This window comes from Canis aureus, chromosome 1, assembly GCF_053574225.1.
Source record: "Canis aureus isolate CA01 chromosome 1, VMU_Caureus_v.1.0, whole genome shotgun sequence".
Classification (NCBI taxonomy): Eukaryota; Metazoa; Chordata; class Mammalia; order Carnivora; family Canidae; genus Canis; species Canis aureus.
Genome location: NC_135611.1, coordinates 121,305,324 through 121,325,171, shown reverse-complemented (window position 1 = coordinate 121,325,171; position 19,848 = coordinate 121,305,324).

The window sequence follows — 19,848 nt, the reverse complement described above, 5'->3', positions numbered from 1 at the left end:
AGCTTCGAGGTGCGTAAGTGCTTCCTAGGGGATTTTCATGAGCACCAAGGATTGAGAAGCACTGGATTAATAAAACGGAAGATAAGGGGACATCTGGGGGGCTCAGTGGTTGAGCATCTGCCTTCAGTTCAGGGTGTGATCCCAGGGTCCTGAGATCGAATCCCGAGTCGGGCTCCCTGCGGGGAGCCTGCTTCTCCCTCTGCCTGTGTCTCTGCCTCTCTCTCAGAGTCTCTCATGAATAAAGACATAAAATCTTAAAAAAAAAAAAAGGAAGGTGCACAACACATACAGATGTTTCTGAACCACTGGTGGGAAACAGACCTGAGATAGATGTAAGTACAAAATACTAGAGGAAAAATATATCGAGAGTGTTGATGTAACTGACCTGCCATCTGACAGTTAAGTTGGATCGTGAATTCACTGATTTTTATTTATTTATTTGTTTGATTTATTTATTTATTTATTTATTTATTTATTTATTTAATTCACTGATTTTGAACAGAAACGGGACTGACTAATCTATAATGTGGTGGATGCAGTAAGCCCTTCAGCTTTCTAGGAAAAACAGAAACTTTATATGAAGGAGAAATGTGATGATTTGACTACGTAAAAGTGAAACTAAATCATGAATTGTGCAAAAGATAATGTCGCCAACCTAACAGAAAAGAAGAACCCTAACTTGCAAAGAGAGAGAGAGAGAAAAAAAGGTTATAAATCAAAAGTAGGAAGGCAAATATTCAGTAGAAAAATTAAGAACTAGGGGCGTCTGAGTGGCTCAGTGGTTGAGCATCTGCATTCAGCTCAGGGCATGACCCCGGGGTCCTGGGATCGAGGCCCTCGTCAGGCTCCCTCCGTGGAACCTGCTTTTCTCTCTCCCTGTGTCTCTGCCTCTCTCTCTGTGTCTCTCATGAATAAATAAATGCAATCTTAAAAATAAAAGAAAAATTAAGAACTAAACACAAAGAGGCAAATGAGTAAATAAAATGCACCGACGTACAAATTGTCAACTGAAGTCAACTTCGGTTGTTGTGGTTGCTGTTGTGAAGGAAGCGCGTCTTTGACCCACAGCGATTGTACTCTCAGGAGTCTATTGTGAGGGGGTCGGTGTCGAGAGGGTGCAGATAGAAGCACGGTGACGTTCATTGATGCTTTGGTGGTGACCTCCTGGGACTAACTGAAGCATCTGTATGTAAGTGGATGGCTGAAGAGTCTGTAAGATACACACACAAATGAAGGCACGCGATTGAGCTAGCGCATAACGCCATGGATTTTCACCCAAAGATGGCGTCTTCTACACGTCCTTCTGTCTACACTGTTCCCTCCCCCGAAGCTGCTGTTCGCCTTCGTTTCCAGATCTGGTTCACTCCTAATCATTCCCAGACCAGCTCAAGTTGTCTCTTCCTCGGTGTCCTTCAAGCCTTTCTGAGCCACACGAGTAGCTGCCACCTCTTAACACCCATGACATTCCTTTGCTTCTTCCACGACAGTACTTGTTCATTTATTCATGCAGCACATATTTTATTGAGTGCCTACTACTATTTTATTGAACACTTTTAAAGTAGGAGTCTTTACATGGTCATCTCTCCTACTGGACGGTGGGCCCTTGCGGAGCGGGAACTGTGCCTGATTTATTCTGTTACCCCAGATTCCAACCTGGAGATTGGTATATGAGAAAGTCAAGTTTATTGAATGAAAGAAGGGATGGATGGATGGATGGATGGATGGATGGATGGATGGAAGGAAGGATGGATGGATGGAAGGATGGATGGATGGAAGGATGGATGGATGGATGGATGGAAGGATGGATCAATGGATAGATGAGGGATGGATGGGTGGATAGATAGATGGAGCAAGGGTAGATGGATGGATGGAAGGAGGTGTGGATGGGTGGATAGATAGATGAGGGATAGATGGATAGATGAAGTGAGTTGGTGATTGGGTGGTGGTGTGGGTAGATAGAGGAGTGGGTAGATGGTTGAGTAGATGGGACTAGACATGTAGGTAAGAGGATGCATAAGCAGAAGAGTAGGTGAGTGTCTGGAAGGGGTACGGCGCCCCTGAGTCCATCCAGTTGCCATCCTCCCCCAGGAAGGACATTTAGAGAACTCTCATAATCTAACACTGAGTGCACAGCTACGTATTGGGCCTACAAAGTATATATTTAAGGTTTACAAAGTGTTTAAAGCTAGCAAAACCACATAATTACTAGAAGGCTTTGGTCCTCCGATATACAAACAGAACAACAACAGCAACAACAACAACAAGACCTTACCTATTTGCCAGGGTTCCATCTAGGAACCAGAAAGTGGAGAATTCATTTCACACACGTTGGAAAGGCTGAGAAGCCAACAGAGGAGAGAGAAGCAACCCAGAGATGAGCAGCCACAGGAATCCTGTACCCCCTACCCACCCTCGGGGTGGAATGGGGAAAGGAGAGGTCAGTGTGATGAGCACAGATGGCAGCTGGACCCACAGCGGGCTGGAGCAGAGGGAGGTGGTCCCAGAGGAGACACAACCAAGTGCCGAGCAAAGGAGAGAACATCCTCATTTCTCCTCCCGCCCCCCCCCCCCCTTAGCTCTCCGCCCAAGCCTCCCACTAGCCGAGGGGACCGGGGACCTGGGAAAGTGGGCTGCGGGCATCAGCAGAGGGCACAGGGTGGGGAACGGATCTGAGGACAAACAGGCCCACACCTGCACACCCCACAAAATTGAAGTCAATAAATATTTAAATGTATCTGCAATGTCACATTCTTTATGTCAGCCAAGCAACTGCAAATGAACGCTTACAATACGTTATGAATAAATTATGTTGGGTGTGTGTACATTTTAATACGGCTGATGTGGTGGGGTGGCGGGGGGTGCTGAGGACAGCCAAGGCCTTAACGTGACCCTCCAGACACTTCCTCCCTCCTGCGTGTATTTCAGGGCCCAGCTTCCTGTTCTCTACTTATGATTTTGGGCAAATCACTTTATCCAGCTTACTCATTTTTAAAAATGCACATGAAGTTTTCCAGAATCTCTGTGAACAGAAAATAAAATAGTGTTGCCGACGTGCCCTGAGTCCATCCCACATGCCGAAGCCATCACAGCTTCTGAGAGACGTGCTCTGCCCGAGGAAGCCGGCGCAGGTGGTCTCTACGTGGGGTGTTCTATCTTCCTGCGTCTCAGGTGGGTGCATGTGCATCTTTTTCGAACTAAAAATCCCACCTCCATCAGGAAAAGGATGATGATTTAATGACTAGGACACACAGGATGTTTACATTAGGAAATACTTCATATTTCTAAATGTCGAGCGGGATGGGATAGGTTCACTTAGACTGTATGTACCGTGATGGAATACGGGGGTGCAGGTGTGTTTGTACGTGTGAATATGCCCCAAATCGTTGTCAGTCGTAATCTTTAAAATGAACTTATAGGTCATTTTTCTTTCCTTTTTAATTTTTTATCAGGGTTTTAAAAAAAATTCTCCATAATAACCTGCATAATTTTGTTAGTAAAATTGTAATATGCGTTTAATGGCAGCCCCTCCACCCCAGAGCCACAGCCTAGGAAAGGACACCCCTGATGGACCAACAGGATTGCGGGGATCAAAGGCAAATCATGATGGAGGGCCTCCTCAGTGTGGTCCCTTCTGCTTGAGGAGGAACTGGACACCCACGGCCCTCGTCCAGTTAAAACTCAGAGTCTGGCCGGAGAAGTAGTGCCTCCAGAGGAAGGGGCCACCATCTGGGATGCCAGGTACAACGGCGCCCGCTGCAGATCGCAGCAATCCACCCTGGTCCACAAGGACGGGGAGCCCCTCATCAGGACCATTCACAGGGAGTTCCATTTAGCCATGAGTGTGTTAACTGAGGCTCTTCAGGGAACCAGAACCAGTAGAGTACGCGTCTCAATTCATAGATGGTAGATAGCTGGTAGGTAGCAGATGGAGCATAGGTGTGTATTTTAAGGACCTGACCGACTTGATTATGGAGATGGGCAATCCCAAGATCTGCAGGGTGGGTCTGGAAGCTGGAGACCCAGAAAAGCTTTTGGTCTACTTCGACCTGAGCCCAAAGGCCTGAGAACCAGGAGAGCCAAGGCTGTAAGTTCCCACCCGATGGTTGGCAAGCTGTGCACCTGGAAGAGCTGGTGTGTCAACGCAAGTCGAAAGGTGGTCAGGCAGAAAGAAGTCCCCCTTACCTGGGGTAGGACCACGCCTTCAACAGATTGGCCGAGGCCCACCCACGTTAGGGAGGGCAATCTGCTTTACTCAGTCTACCAACTTAGATGTTAGTGGAATCCAAAAACACCCTCACAGACATACCCAGAATAACAACGTTGGACCAAGAGTCTGGACACCCGGTGGCCCAGTCAGGTTCACACTAACCCATCATGACAGATACCGTGTTTGCAAATATTTCGTGTTTTCTATTTGCCCTTATTTTTTTTTTCAGGCAATTGCCTCCTCTGCAGGTTCAGTCTGTGGCCCTGGAGGGGGTCCCACGAAGCCCCCTTACCTCTCTGGGTCTCCCCGTTATCTCTGGGAAAGGAGAGATGGGCAGATGGCCCCGGAGACCCCACTAGTTGTGTAAGGCAAAATACATCCTCTGACCCTATATTCAGTTCCAACTTGCGATTTTGAAGCAATGACCTAAAAAGCAAAGGTCAGCAAACTTTTTTTTGTTTTTTTCCAAAAATCAGATAGTGAATATTTTCGGGTCTAACCATCTCTACCGTAAGTATTCAGCTTTGCTACTGAGCGCATGGAAGAGTCATAGACAATGCATAGCAAATAGGAAGTAGCGGGGCGCCTGGGCGCTCAGTGGTGGGGCGTCTGCCTTTGGCTCAGGGCCTGACCTCAGGTCCTGGGATCAAGTCCCACGTCGGGCTCCCTGCATGGAGCCTGCTTCTCCCTCTGCCTGTGTCTCTGCCTCTCTCTCTCTGCGTCCAATGAATAAATAAAATCTTTAAAAAAGCAAAAAAACAAAAAACAAGTGGAAGTAGCTGGGTTTCCAGAAAACACTATTTTACCAATCAGGCGGTGGGCCGCATGCGGCCCGTGGGCCAGTAGCTTGCAGACTCCTGGTCTGAAGTGAGCTCGTTTCCAAAGGCTTAATCAGTGATTGTGATAAAGGTGCTAAACGTTCCGATGATGATAATAACGATGATGATAAAAATGCCTCTTTTGCTTCCTCACACTAGGCATACGTGTATGATTCTTAAATTTTAAAGCGATGCCAACTGCGGTAGGCAGTATAACGCCCCCCACTCCACCCCGCCAGCCCCCGGGGACGTGCGTGCCCCAACCCTCAGGAGGTGTGACTAGCTTATTAGCCCTCCTGGCAAAGGGGACTTTGCACGTGTGAGTCAGACTGTTATCTTACAACGGGGAGATGGTCCTCGATTATCTCGGTGGATCCAGTGTAATCACGCGAGTCCGTACACGTGGAGAACATCTCTGGTTGGGTCGGAGAGAGATCTGCGTGAGATCCTGACCCTCTGTTGTTGTCTTTGAAGACAAGGGGAAGAGGCCAAGAGAGGCCAAGAAGTCCTTGGGGCCACCGGGAAGGACCCAAGGTAAGGAGCTTCCAGAAAGGACGCCCCTCGGCCCAGACCTTAATTTTAGCCCCGTGACACCTGCACGATGGTATGATGATAAATTTGTGTGTTACCTCAGTCACTCAATCCGTGGTGATTTGCCACAGCCCACGTACAAAACAAATACACCAACTCGCTGAGAAAACTTGCAAACCACAGTCTAAATTATCAGCCGCAGAGACACACTACTCAGAGATACCCACTATTAACATACATATTTTTTTTTCAGATTTTTCTATATGCTTTCAGGGAGTGAGGAAGAGAAAGAGAAATATAAATACATTGTTTACACTGGGTATAATGTATATCCTGTTTTATTTCATTTAACGTTTTAAAAGAATTTCCCTGTGCCAATAAATTTTCTTCAAAAACATGTTTTCTAGTATAGATGAGTCATAATTTATTCACATTCCCCCTTTTTTTTATTGTTTCTAATCTTTTCACTAGTATAAAAATTGCCAAGGAGAAAATTCTTGCACATATTGAAGTGTTAGAATGTGTTAAGGTTACTATCCTTTTTTTTTTTTTTTGCCATAAAAGTTGTGACTATTTTTCCCCAGTTTTATTTTAATTTATTCAAGCTCGTTTTTGATCTATAGAGATTTAACATTTCACTTCAGTCCAATAGACCGGTGCTTCTCCCTCATGTCTGTTCTTTCGTGGCTGGGAAGGTAATTCCCGCTTGCAGATTGATGTTTTTTCTTCTAGTTCTTCCAGGAACTTAGGTTTTCACTTTTTCCTTTGGTCTAGCTGGTTTGCATTTAATTTCCCAGTTAATGGAGCACCGCTGAGCAGTGTTTCCATCACCTTCTATCGAATGATCCTTACCTTTGGCTGTGGATATCGGGGCCCGGCTGTCACACTCCACTGCTTCTAATATGTGTTTTCTAATATGTGTTAGCATCTCTGAAATTTGGAGGACCCCCAAGCCCTACGTGGGAGCTGCCTCTCCTTCCAGTCCTCAGGGAGGTGGACTTTCCTCACTCCACTCAACGCCAAGGTTAAGGCACCCACGTGTCCTGGTTGCCGTGTTCTGCATGATGGGTTTCTTTCCCGTGGACATTTACACCAAGGATGCAGCCTTTGGTGCCACAATGGGGCCATGATAGACTCTATCCCAGGAATTATTCCTCTGTTATTGGTACATAGGATAATACGTGTCTTACGGTCCATATTACAAGGCGACTTCAAGGCAATCTGGTATATCATGTGTGACGTAACACATCAGGCCCAGTTTCTGGATTTTCTAGCCCATGTTACATTTCTGCTTCTCCTCAATTACCCCAATTACGGCTCTGAAATCATTTTGTTTCGATATCTGGTAGGACAATTTCTTCCTCATCACTCTTTCTTTCCAAAGCATTCCCATTTTTTCCCATCCCAGATTAATATTAGAAAAACTATGTTAAGTTCTCATACACCCCCCAAAAAAAAAAGTTCTCATACACCCCGTCAATAAATGAATAGTCTTTAAAAAAAAAAAACTCTTCTATGATCTTTATTGGATCTTTATTAACCCTGTGAATAAATACAGGAAGAATTGACACCTTTACAATATTCCAAAGCTAATATGATTCCTAATCAAGGCTTAACATAGTTTATTATTTTAGAGACTTTTATCTTTTGTGTCATTAAAATTTTATTCACATCAGTTTTTTTTCCTGTTTCTGGTTAATGACATTTTTTCCTAGTTATAGGTTTTAATGCTACTAAGAATAGATTTCTGTGTTCACTGATTTTCTATTTGGTTATTTCTGGCATACGGTACAGCTAATGATTTCTGTATTTTGCTTTTGTAACTAGCCACATTTCTGGACTTTCTTAATCATTCTCAAGCTGTATGTTTATGATTTTAAGATACCATCAACTTTTAGACTGATTAAAATTTTAAATGCAAGCTCTTTAGGAAAATCAAAGAAGCACTGCCACGTCCAATGAATGCATTGTTTGTAAAATGCGTTCTGAAGTTTAAAAGCTCCTGCATTTCAGAAGGAAGAAACTTAGATTTTATGAGCAGAACAACTGTGTTGACACATAATGATAGTATTATCTGTTCTCTCAGCTTCTCCTCTTATTTGTCTCTTATGCATTATTTTACTGGCTAATATTAGTGATGTTGCTCTTGATTCTGATGAGAAAGCCTCTAGTGCAGTAGTTTTTAATTACTTAATTTTTCTTCAGTGTGGGGAAGGTCATGACCCTTTTCAAAATCTGCTGAAAGATGTGCATTGTCCTCCAGAAAAAAAGCAAATGTGCACCCACATCCAGACTCAAAGTATGTAAGCTTTCAAAACTCCTCCACACATCACCAAAGTTCATAAAATCTGATTAGAGATTTCTTTTCCCTCTAGAGTTTTGCCTTTTGGAGAAATGTTAAATGTTATTTAAGATGGAAAATCTTTGGGGGCACCTGGGCGGCTCAGACAGTTAAGCAACTGACTCTTGACTTCTGCTCAGGTCATGATCTCAGGGTCTTGAGATCGAGCCCCAAGTCGAGCCCCCGAGTTGGGTGCCATGCTGGGTGTGGAATCTGCTTGAAATTCTCTCTCTCCTCTCCGTCTGCTCCTCCTCTCTATAAAATTAAATTAAATTAAATTAATAAAATAAGATCATAGAAAATCTTTACCTGATTTAGGACCTTCTCTGTATTTCTATTTTATCTTTGCTCCTTAAAATCAGTAATTAGTGTTGGATTCTAGTAAATACCCTTTAGGATATTGTGGTAGGATGAGTCATTCCTCCCTGTTCTTCAGCCCTCTCTGTTTTCACATGCTTTCCCACGAGACCTGCAGTTCCTCCTATCGAGGACGAGCAGATTTCTCTGCCCCTGTTACTGGGCTCAGGTCTGTGACTTTCTCTGGCCAATTGGATGTTAGCTGACTGCAAGTGAGCGGGGGTTAAAGATGTGCCTGTACGGCTGGACATCCCATCTTATGCAGAATTGTGCAAGACAAGCATGTTCCAGAGTCACCTTCTGGTGCAAAAAGTAAGAGAAATATAGGGACAGAACTGGCTTGAAGAGTGGAGCCAAGATAGGCCAGTAACTGCTCTCAGCTCCCATGGCGCTCAGGTCCTTGCCATGTGGCCTTATCCATGGAGCCATGGGTAATAACAAGGAAACTTACTTGAGGGAAGGGTGAGAGTCACTGCTCTAGACTCTTTAAAGGGCTTGTCTGATTAGGCCAGGCCCACCCAGGATGCCCTTCCTTTTGATTAACTCAACATCAACTCATGAAGAATTCCACATCTACAAAACCTTTTATCTTTGCCATATTCTATTGGTTAGAAGCAGCTACAATTCCCCAGAAGGAAAGGATTATACAAGTTCCTACAGTCAGGAGGCAGGGATTGTACAAATTCATTGAGGATAATCTTAGAATCTTGCCTCTTCCAATTATATATTTATTTTTACCACAAATATTATTTTACTATTTGCTATATTAATATCAATATTTTATGTATTAATATTAACACACTCATATAATTAATGTCAATCAATTATTAACTAATGGACATAATTAATGCAATGTGGTTTAACATGTGAAGATCACATTGAAAAGTTGATGTAGTTAACCATATAAGTAGATGGTTAATTAACTAACATGGTTAATTATATTAATATGTTAATATAATCTTTACATGTTAAACTGCTTTGCATTCCTGGAATGAATTGTTTTTTTTATATTTTATATAATATAAAATATTATGTAATTATTTTATACAATTATTACCCTTTAGGTCATAATTTATAATTCTTTTAAAATACTGCTAATTTTCTTTCATTGGCAATTTCGTTTGTTATTTTATTCTCAAGTTCCAATAAGGGATGGATCTGTAGATGCTTGGCCATTCTTGTGAGGTTTGATAGGAAAATGTGAAGCTAACATGTGAAACACAGAAGTCTGCTCCGTCTGCCAGGACTCAGGGACATGGAACTGCCCCGGACACTAACAGAGTAAGAAGGAGAAGTGTAATGGGTAAGAGAGGATCTGGGGAATGAAGGGTGGGTAAGGGGCAAGTTGAAGGATCCTCATTGCTGGAAAAATTAGAGCTTGTGGGAAGGTTGGAAAAACCATAAGCAACTGCACTGAAGTGGGATGCTATGGGGGGCACTCACTGTGGGGTCCTGGAAAAGATCCCCCTGGGGCAACCTGCCTCTGTGGGCTCCAGCCAAGCAGTGGAGGTGGTCTGAGGGGTGTTGTGGGAAGAGGAACTGGACACAGGGTAAGAGTGGAGTGAGGCCCACCCCTTTGCCTGCCTTAACCCCTGATAATGACTTCTCCTTCCCACCCTCCGGTCGTTTGGGAAATGCAAGTGCTAGTCTCAGGCAGCGGCAGCAGTGCCAAGCTGACAACCCACAAACCAAGCCGACCTACTCTCATTTGCTGAGGTAGGAAATGATTTAGAGGGTGTGGGGGTGATATAGTCCTTGAAAGGTGGAAAGGGCTTGCTCACAGACCTGTCAGTGCTGGAGACTCACAGTGACAAGAGACACAGAGGAAGCAGGGCTGTGGGGCGGGTAGGGGGAAGGGTGACTTCAGGCTACGTAGCAGCCCTGTGTGTGCTCACCGGGAGCACGGATGCCTTACCTGCGCGCTGACAGCCGACATGACCCCCACGGTGGTCAGGTTACTCCCCTGAGCGCAGGGCCAGAGAATGGGAAAAGCTGCTTTCCTTCACCATCTTTGGAGCTTTCACTTTTCCTTGTCAACTTTTAAGCTTTTATTTTAAGTAGTTACTAGTTTTGAACCAAAGGATGATGATGATGATGATGATGATGACGATGATGATATCCTTCACAGGGAAGATGAATTCATTTGTTTTATTGTCACTTCTTAGTTACTGAATGGATGGCTCTTCGTTCCACCAGCTTGCTCAGTGGTGTATTCCTCCCTCAGGGATCGCTTTTGTTGGCTTGCTTTATGCTTTCTGAATTATGTTTTCTTCTCACGTTTCCTTTAATTATTTTAAATTTAAACATCAAGGCGTTAATTCTAGCAGCATTTTCTAAAACCAGGGAAACAGAGATTTACACGTGGTGTGAAATATTTGAAAACATAACTGGGTCTTGCTCCATACTTGTTTTAAATTCCCTGTCTGATATTTTCAAAAGCTGTGTCATTCCTTAGTCTATTTCTAACGCTTGTTTTGTCTCTTCAGACTGTGATCATCTTGCTCTTTAGTGTGCCTTACAGTGTTTTATTGACAATCAAACATGAAACGGGCAATTGGCTTTGAATTAAAGAGGCCTTTACTGTGCAGGTTTATGTTACTATGGCTAGGACCGGGGCTGTGTTGGTTGTTTGTTCTCACTGTGAGTACCAACAGCTTCAAATTTCTTAGGTCTGTGTTTCTGTCTCCCCTCTAGACTTTGGGCTTCCCTGTGAGCTCCTCCTCAGGTAGAGTCCACAACTGGCAACTCATTCAGCTCTGATCCACGTTGTTATGCTGGCTGTGGTGGGGGTGGTAGTAAGCTGTTGGGGAAAAGACTGTTCTGTGATATTCTGATTAAATCTCAGTATTTGAGTGTTTTTTCAGTGTTGTCACCTTCACAAGTACTTCTCAGGTGGTATAATTTTCTTTCCTCTGTCTCCTACTCCCTTCTCTGGCTGTAGCACTTCCAAATAATTTCCTGGAAGCCCTGATTCTTGTTGACTATGTTCCCATCCCTAACCACCCTTTTTGTGTGACAGCAAGTCTGGAGGGGACTCCGATGGGGATGAATGCTCTTCTTCTGAGTGCAGTAACATTTCAGAATTAGGCTCTGGCAAATCCATTTCCCTGGAGAGTAAGCCTTTGTTATGGAGAAGGCTCTGGAAGTGTTGCTCAGTCTGCACACTCCCCACCCCCCCATTGCCAGGGCCATAAGGAAATCTGCCTCTCTTGGCACTGTGAGAATCTAGTGGCGGTCCTGGAGGTAAAGGTGGTGAAGCTGTGGGGGCCTCCCAAAGACTTCGGTCCCAGCAGCTTTTCATTCTTCCAAGAGCCCAAATTCAACTTCTGGCAATTCACCAGTTAATCATTTAACAGATCCTACCAGTTTATGGTTCCAGTGGCTTCAGATTTCTGTTGCTGTATCTCTCTGGATGGACCTGTCTCTCTAGGTTTCAAAGGGGTTTTGCCCTGCCACCTGGTTTCTCTGATGCATCCAAGGAAAGTTGTTGATTTTCTTTTTTTTTAAGATTTTATTTATTTATTCATGAGAGACATAGAGAGAGGCAGAGACACAGGCAGAGGGAGAAGCAGGCTCCCTATGGGGAGCCCGATGTGGGACTCGATCCTAGGACCCTGGGATCATGCCCTGAGCCAAAGGCAGAAGCTCAACCACTGAGCCACCCAGGTGCCTGAAAAGTTGTTGATTTTCAATGTGTTCACATTTTCATTAGTTATTAATACAAGAGCGATGACATCCAAGTTCTCTCTATGTTGGAGCTGAAACCAGAAGCCCTTATTTCACTTAGACACAAAAAGGGTATTCTATAGATTATTTTGGTTATAACAGATATAAACCATAACTACTCATTGAAAATATGAAAGTTGGCTGCTTGGGGTTTACTCTATTAATTTAAATGCACCTTTGGAAGGATGTTTCTTTTTAGAAGAAGATGGGAAGAGATGCCAATATTGGCCTGGGAGGAAGGATTGGAGACTTTTGCCATTGGTCATATATATTCTATTTTAAGAGATTTATTGATTTATTTGAGAGAGAGAGAGAGAGCCAGTGGGGGCAGGGGCAGAGGGAGAGGGAGAGAGAGAATTCAAGCAGACTCCCCACTGAGCACAGAGCTTGACATGAGGATCCGTCTCACAACCCTGAAATCATGATCTGAGCCAAAATTAAAAGCAGATGCTTAGCCGACTGAGACCCCCAGGGGCCCTGATGATGTATGTTAAAATGTGAAGCCTGTGTAGATGTTCATCTACTCTTAAAGACCTCACCAAGCTAGACTTCATGGCTTCTTTAAAAAAGAAGGAAAATGGTTTTATGGTTCTCCTGAAGTCGTGGAGCAAAGGCGGCCATCTGGTTCACATGTTCCATGATCCTGGGAGAGGACCATCATGACAAATAGACACAGCCAAAGGGAAATGCCAGAGTTTAAAAATAGACAATCAATCATATTAAACAATAGCTATTTTGTACAAACAAGTGTGAAAAACATAAACTTTGAAAGGAATTGAAACAAGAATTCAAATACAAATTTGTATCATAAAATTGAGGTAGGAAGTGGGGACAGGATGGAGCCCTGTGACCTTGGATCAGCCTATACCATGCATGCCCTAGTATTCAACCCAGACTTCGCAAAGAGAGACTACATGTTTGCCTAACGTGGCAAGACTAGATAGGAATATAAGGAGGAGGGAACTAACTTTGGTTGAACACCTACTGAACCACATTTCATTTGCTCATCTATTTACTCATTTATTTCAATGAATTATTGCATTCTTACTACATACTATTCTTGGTGCCGTCAATTGAAAAATTAGTGCGAGCTGGGCCGTTGCCTTAGGGAGCCTTATAATCCAGTGTGGAAGGCAGACAGGTGGCCAGGTAAGTACATTACAGTGTGATATATGATAGGAGAGGAGACTACAGAGATTTCTCCGGAGGGTGAAATGGACGCTGCCAGGAAGGGCATGCAGCCCAAGACACGTGAGATGCCAGGGAAGAGACTGAGCATGGGGAATGACAAGAAGAGTAAGTCAGACAGAGGAGGAGGAGGTGAGAAGGCCTGGGGTGTGGGGGAGCCTGACTCAGGAATTGTTGGGTTCGGCATAGATGCCACTGGTGGTGCTGTAGGCGGGTCAGGATAATGCCCTTCATCCTTGGACAATGGGAGCCCTGGAGAGATTTCAGCAGAAGAGCTGCATGGTCAGACCTGTGCTTACAGGAGACCATAGCAATGTAGGAAACGGGTTGATATGCAAACGATGGATGCCACAGAGACCGGCTGAGAAATCCACGCAGAATTGACCAGGGCTCAAAATAAAGGGTAGCGGTGAAGAGGGAGAGACAGACGGTGGAGGATCAACCAGGTACTAAGAAGGTGAAGCGGGCGGCACTCGATGGCTGGTCTGGTGGAAGAACTGGGGGTCAGGCGGGCATAGGCAGGGTCCGGGGCTGAGTGGCAGTCATGGGGTGATGCACAAGTGTGGGGTGGCTGCACTGACCATGGGTTGGGGAATGTTGATGGGGCGCCCATCCAGGTGCAGTATCCAGACTTTGGAATTAAGGAGGGAGCCAAACATGGAAGTTGCCGTCGACAAGGAGTTCTGAAGCAGACGCTGTCAGCGCCCCACGAGTGTTCCCAAGGCCACCCACACTGGCTGCTGGCGTGTGCCCCCACCCCGCCATCTCTGCCTGTGTCTCTCCTGGAGACCGTCTCTGGCCTTGGGCACAGCCTGGCGCTGGCACAGGAGCAGGCTCAAAATGCTGAGTGGGGCAGGAGGGACGCTGCTGGCTCACCACCCAGCCTCCTGGCCCCTTGGGGAGCCTTGCTGTAGTGCGGCCTAGGCCAGGGCTTCCCGGAGTGTAGCCCTTGCTAAAAGCCGGGCTCTTGGGTGCTCTTCCGAGAGTCTGACTTAGTAGGTCTGGTGGGGAAGGGGGGGGGTGTGCGATGGGCATTCCTAAGAGTTCCCTGGCTCCCAGCTGCCCGAGTGGTAACCCCACTTGCATGTCTGAGGTCTGCTTGGGGCAAATCCTAGTTACAAAGACCACTGAGTCCCCCGCCTTATTTGTCACACACTGTTGGTGTCACCAATTATGATGATTGTTTCTGAATCGTCATCAGAATGGAAGTGGATCTTCATGTTCAAACGGTAGCTAACGAGTTGTGCCCAATCCCCCTTCCCTCCCTTAAAATAGTTCTGAAAATATTCATGGAGACGGGGAGGAAAATTTTAACAACCATGGAAATGGCTTATTAGCCGACCATTTTTAAGGGCCCTGGGAAGATTTCTCATCCCAGTAAGAGCTAGTTACTATTACTGCCATCATTGTTGTTGTACTGCCTTTGAGGAGTCAATGTGGGTTCATTGTTCCTGTTACTGTGGACGTCACTGCTAATATGATTATACTGTGGCCTTCTTATGAGTCCAGGATGCAAACATGATGCCTTTTTCTGAAGGGAGGGCTCTCAGCTTGGATCCAATTTTTCCAAGGAGTCACCAATAGGCCAACAGCCATTGCTTGGGAGAGGGTGGTGAGCCCACAGGGGTGGATGGGACCTTAAGAGGGCGCACCGTGTGGACTGAGGAGGCCCCGGGGTGTGGGGAGACAGGCCGGCGCTGTGCCCACCGCACCCGTGCATGGCAGGAAAGGAGGGAGCGAGTCAAACTCCGGATCCCCAGAGGACACGTGAGGGGTCTCCGGGCCAGGGCAGGGCCAGGGGGCGCCCAGGGGGACCCAGGGCCTGTAGCTGACCCAGAGGTGTGCAGATGGACCCAGACAACCCCTTCGGGAGGCAGGTGAGACGGTGGGAAGAGAGACAATGGTGTTGACTGTTGATGGAGAAGCCGGGGGGCGGGGGGATGTGGACAGACACCTGCTGTTCTTCCATCTGGGCAATACGGAGACGGCGGCTCAGGGGAGTGTAGACACATGCCCAGGCTCCCTGAGGCCGTAAGCTCAGAGCCCGAGGCCGGTTCACTCTGTCCCTCTCGGGAGCGGCCTTCCCGACGCCACCTATTCCTCCAACAGCCCATGAGGCTGTAGCCACTAGCACGCAGCTCCCCACAGCCGCACCGGGATGGAGAGTGCGCACCTTCCCGTGGGTCGGGGCACACTCTCGGGGCACAAGGCCTTCCCCCAGGTCAGAGCAGCACAAGGCAAGTGAGCGGGTCCTCCGTCAGATGCCCCCTGACCCTCGGCGGGAAGCGGGGTGTAGGGGACGCGAGCAGACGACACACACGACCACCAGACTCTGCGCCCACGGGGCTCTCGCCTACCTGCGGTAGCAGCACCCACGCCTGGACTCCGTCTGGCTCCCGGTGGCCTGGGGAGGCACTGGGCAGGCGCCAGTCTGTCCTCCCTGCTCTGGATGGCTGGAGACCCATCTTACTTTTTTATTAAACAACACAAATTTCTCATCTTAGAGTTTTTGTGCGTTAGATGTGCGACAGAGGTCTCCGTGGGGCCGGAAGCCCAAGGTCCAAAATCAAGATGCCAGCAGGGCTCTGGGGTCAAGCCCATTTCCCGGTCTCAGTAGCGTCTAGAGGCTGCCCGCATTCCCGGGCTCCTGGTCCTCTTCTTCCACCTTCAAGGCCAGCAGCGGCGGGTTGCGTCCTTCTCACTCCACTCCACCCTCATTCTCTGCTAAACTCTTCGGCATTCGGGACCTGATTACTCCATCGGCCCCACGCAGATAATCCAGGAAAATATCCTTAGGTTAAGTCCGTTGATTAGCAACCTTGATCGTTCCTGCAGCTGTAGTTCCCCTTTTCCGTGTGATGTAACATGTTCACAAGTTCCGCACCGGGGATGTAACATCGTGGGGGGACCGTTATTGTGCCTACTACAGGAGGCACGTGGGACACGGCTTCTACTCCAAGCAACGCTCAGAAGCTGGTGGAACTTGCGAAGGGTGGTGAAGATAGGGATCCAACGAGGCTGAAAACCAAGCACCTGACCTTGAGGGCAGCTATGAGGGGAAATCTGTCTCAAAGGAGAGAGGAGGGGGTACTAGGTCCAGGCCAGGGCACCCAGTGGGTGAGTTGGACACGCACGCCCATCTGGAGAGCATGAGGAGAGGACCGGAGTTCACCCAAAGACAAGGACCCGGCGGTCGTTGGCTTCTCAGAAGTCGCAGCACATGTGCACCCTCTCCCGTGCTCCCCACCCCGACCCAGACCGGAAATGCCCCAGTTGCCAAGACATAGGAAGATTCACCGTGTGACGACATTAAACAAAGGACCCAAAGTTTGCAGGTGGACCCGGAGCCAAAACTCCGACCGCAGCAGAAAACCAGCTGCCAGGCTCTGGGAAGTCCCTGGTACGTGATCATTGTCTTCCATGCTGCAAGACGTCCTACCTCCCTTCCCCTCTCCTACGGTCAACTGTGTCGAAGAGACAGCGGAGCCAGTGAAGAAAGTGGCGGGAGGTCAGACAGGGGACGAGGCTTGCGAGCTTAGTCGATGTGTGTTGCAACAGAGCCAGGGAAGAGAGGAGAGACTTTGCAGGCCCAGAAAGCACCGGAACGTCTTGGTCCAGCAAAGATAACAACCAACTGGCATGAGTCACAATAAAAAAAAAAAAAAAAAAAAAGGACATGATCCAAACAAAATTATCAAATATCAACATTTAACACTTCCCACGAGTCCAGATTCATCCAGTCTATCATTCCCTTTCATTCATTCACCCGAACCCTAAATCTAACCTGCTGGAATATCGTATTTTAAGGAGCATGCCATGCAAGCTTCCAGAAGCGAGCCATGTAGCCTCCATAGGCCAGAAGTCGGTGCTTTCCAGTTTCTTCTCTGGATGCAAGGGAAAGGAGTCCTGAAGTGTCTCAGGGAGGAAGAAATGGGAGGCAAGCCCCCGAAGCCAGATCCTCTCAACAGTCAGCGAGATGGTTTCCTTGTCTAAAAATGAGTGGCCCGCGTCCTGTGAGAGTGTCGGCCCTCTTTGCAAGGAGCCCTCAGAAGTAAGAAATGGCAGGTGGTCTCAAACCATCCATGCCCAGGTGGAACCGTGGCGGACCTGGTTTCTGAGCCGTCTTTAGGGCCCGTACCGGGTGGCGGTCACAAATACAGGCTCAGACAGGCGTGTGTCAAATTTCAGGGCCCGGTGCCCTGGTGTCCGACAGCGGGCGATGACGGCCCCACCTCGAGGGGGTGGTGAGCGGGCAAAAGGCTGTACTGCAGACCCCGGGGCCCAGCGCCCGCTCCCTGGCAGGTGCTCGACCCCTAAGCAGGTACGTCCCTTACAGCGTAATCATTACCCGAGGTCTCTCCTAAGCGCCATTGATTTTAAAGAACAATTTTAAGACCTTTAGTTTGGTGTTAGTAGTCATTTCTAGGCTGTGTCTTGTTTGTGCTGTGAAAAGACAGCAACAGAAAATACAGCTGAAAAGAGAAAAAAAAAAAAAAAGAGAGAAGCTCAAGTGAGTTAATGAGTTAAACAGAAAGCTGAAAGCACCTCCGTTGATGTATTTGGCCCCGGTAGTGACAACGGGAGGGAGCCAAGGTGAGGGAGGTCGGGGTGGGGCGAGAAAGCAAGAGGGGTGGCCTCCATCTGGCCAAGCCCTGCAAGGAAATGCGGCCCTGTCTCCGGCTCCCCGGGTGCACTCCGCCGGCCTCCCCGGGGTGCTGGGGAGTCCCACCCCGCACGGAGCCGGGTCTCCACCCGCGCTCCCCACCCTGCCCGGATTCTCCTAAAACAGCCACGTGAGACAAAAGACAACATGATTTCCATCTGCATTGATGCCCTCCTTTATTTTCTATTTCTGAATGTCGCCTTAAGAAACGAGGGGTCCTTACCATGAAAGGTAGCCGAGCGTGCTCATTTTGCCGGTTCTGCGCTCCTCTTTTCTGGCTGATTCTGCTCTGACTTTTGGGACAAGAGGAGAAATGGGAGTTTGGTCTATAAAAGTTAAAAAAAAAAAAAAAGGGAAAAAAAAAAAAAAAAGAAAGGAAAGAACCCGTGGACAGAAGCATGCCCTCTCCGCGGGTTCTTAGCATGCTGGAATGCACCTGTGTTAAAATATGAAGAAATAAAACAAATATAAATTATGCATTTTCCAACTTAATTTAAAATGCATTATGCTCTGCTTTGTTCTCTGGAATTAGTCTTATTAAGGGGACAGATCTGTATGGATTAATTTTGAGTCAGTTTATTCACTTCTTTGTAATTCAGTGGCAAGGATTTTTGTCCCCAGGCATCAAATTAATTTTTTTTTTTTACTGTAAGTAACACACAAGAAATATAGACCTCTTTGTGTTATTTCCTTTGTTTACCTAGCAAGCAACACATTCCCATAGTCTGTTCCCCCCAAACCTGAAATCTCTCCCTTTAAAGAACAAAACTTTCCAAATGATTTTTAAAGCAATGCAACCATTGTCACAATATTGGAGTCGAACACAATAATACCATTATCCTCTTCCTGCTATTCATTTGCAGAGGGATCCACATGGCCTCCCTCCAATTCAAACGAGGAGGCCACCGGCCCCGCGCCCCTGCCTCCCCGATAAATCCTGGCAACACGTGAACTGATATTTTACGACGATTTAAAATATGTACCAAATCATCGTTTTTAAGTATTGTTTTAGTACAGTAATTCTTTGTTCCGCTCAGACGTTTTAAATCTTTATTTCCACCCCCCCCTTTAAACCGAGCAAGAAAATAGTCTGCATTCTTAATTAGTCTTCTTTAAACAAAATATCCTTTCATATGCGCTAATAAAGACTAAGGATCTTTCCTCTCTTGTTTAAATAACTGCTTGCTGTAGTATAAAATTGTAAGAGACACGATGCAGATCAAGTTGCGGGCTTGAAGTGGGGAAGAGGAACAAGCCGTGCCATAATAAGCAGATTTTAATGATTTACTATAAATCAGCATTTTTGCCCTGTCAGTGAGATTGAAGAGGCAGACAGCTCCTCACATGTCTGCCGAGCAAATGTCTTCCTGATGAATCATGTGCACTGAATCACTGATCACAACATTCAAACGGCACATCCAAATAATGAGGGAAACATATACACAGCCTCCCGATGGCTGCTCGAAGGCAGCGGGGACGGAAGCCTCGCCTTGCGTGGTAGCTGCACCCCCCATTGGTCCTGCGGGGCTGCCCCAACGTGCACCCGGCTGCATAAACGCTCCGCCCCACCCCCAGACCTTGGATGCGAATCTAATCTAGTCTCGAGGAGAAGAGGGGAGCAGAGACAGGCTGCAACCAGGAACCCAGAGGCGAGGGACGGGCCTCGGAAACCTGCACACATCGGGGCTCCTCTCCGTTGGGTCAAGGGCCCGTGGGGTGGGGGGGCAGCTCTCCCAGCGCCCCCCGCACCGGGGCCCCTCCCGCCCCAAGCCCCATCGGATTGCTTCCTCTCTGTCCCTTCCCCGGCAGAGCGTCGGTGGGGCTGGGACCCAGCCCTGCGGAGAGGGGCACGTGTGCGGAAGTTCTGTGGGGCCTGGGTCTGGACTGGGCCCAGGCCCAGACGTCACCGGCTCAGACACGGAGCCCCGTCTCCGGACCCGGTTCCAGCTGTCACATCCAGGAAGCCTTCCCTGATTGCCGCTGTCAGACCTGACTCCCGGGCTGCCCCACGGGCTGC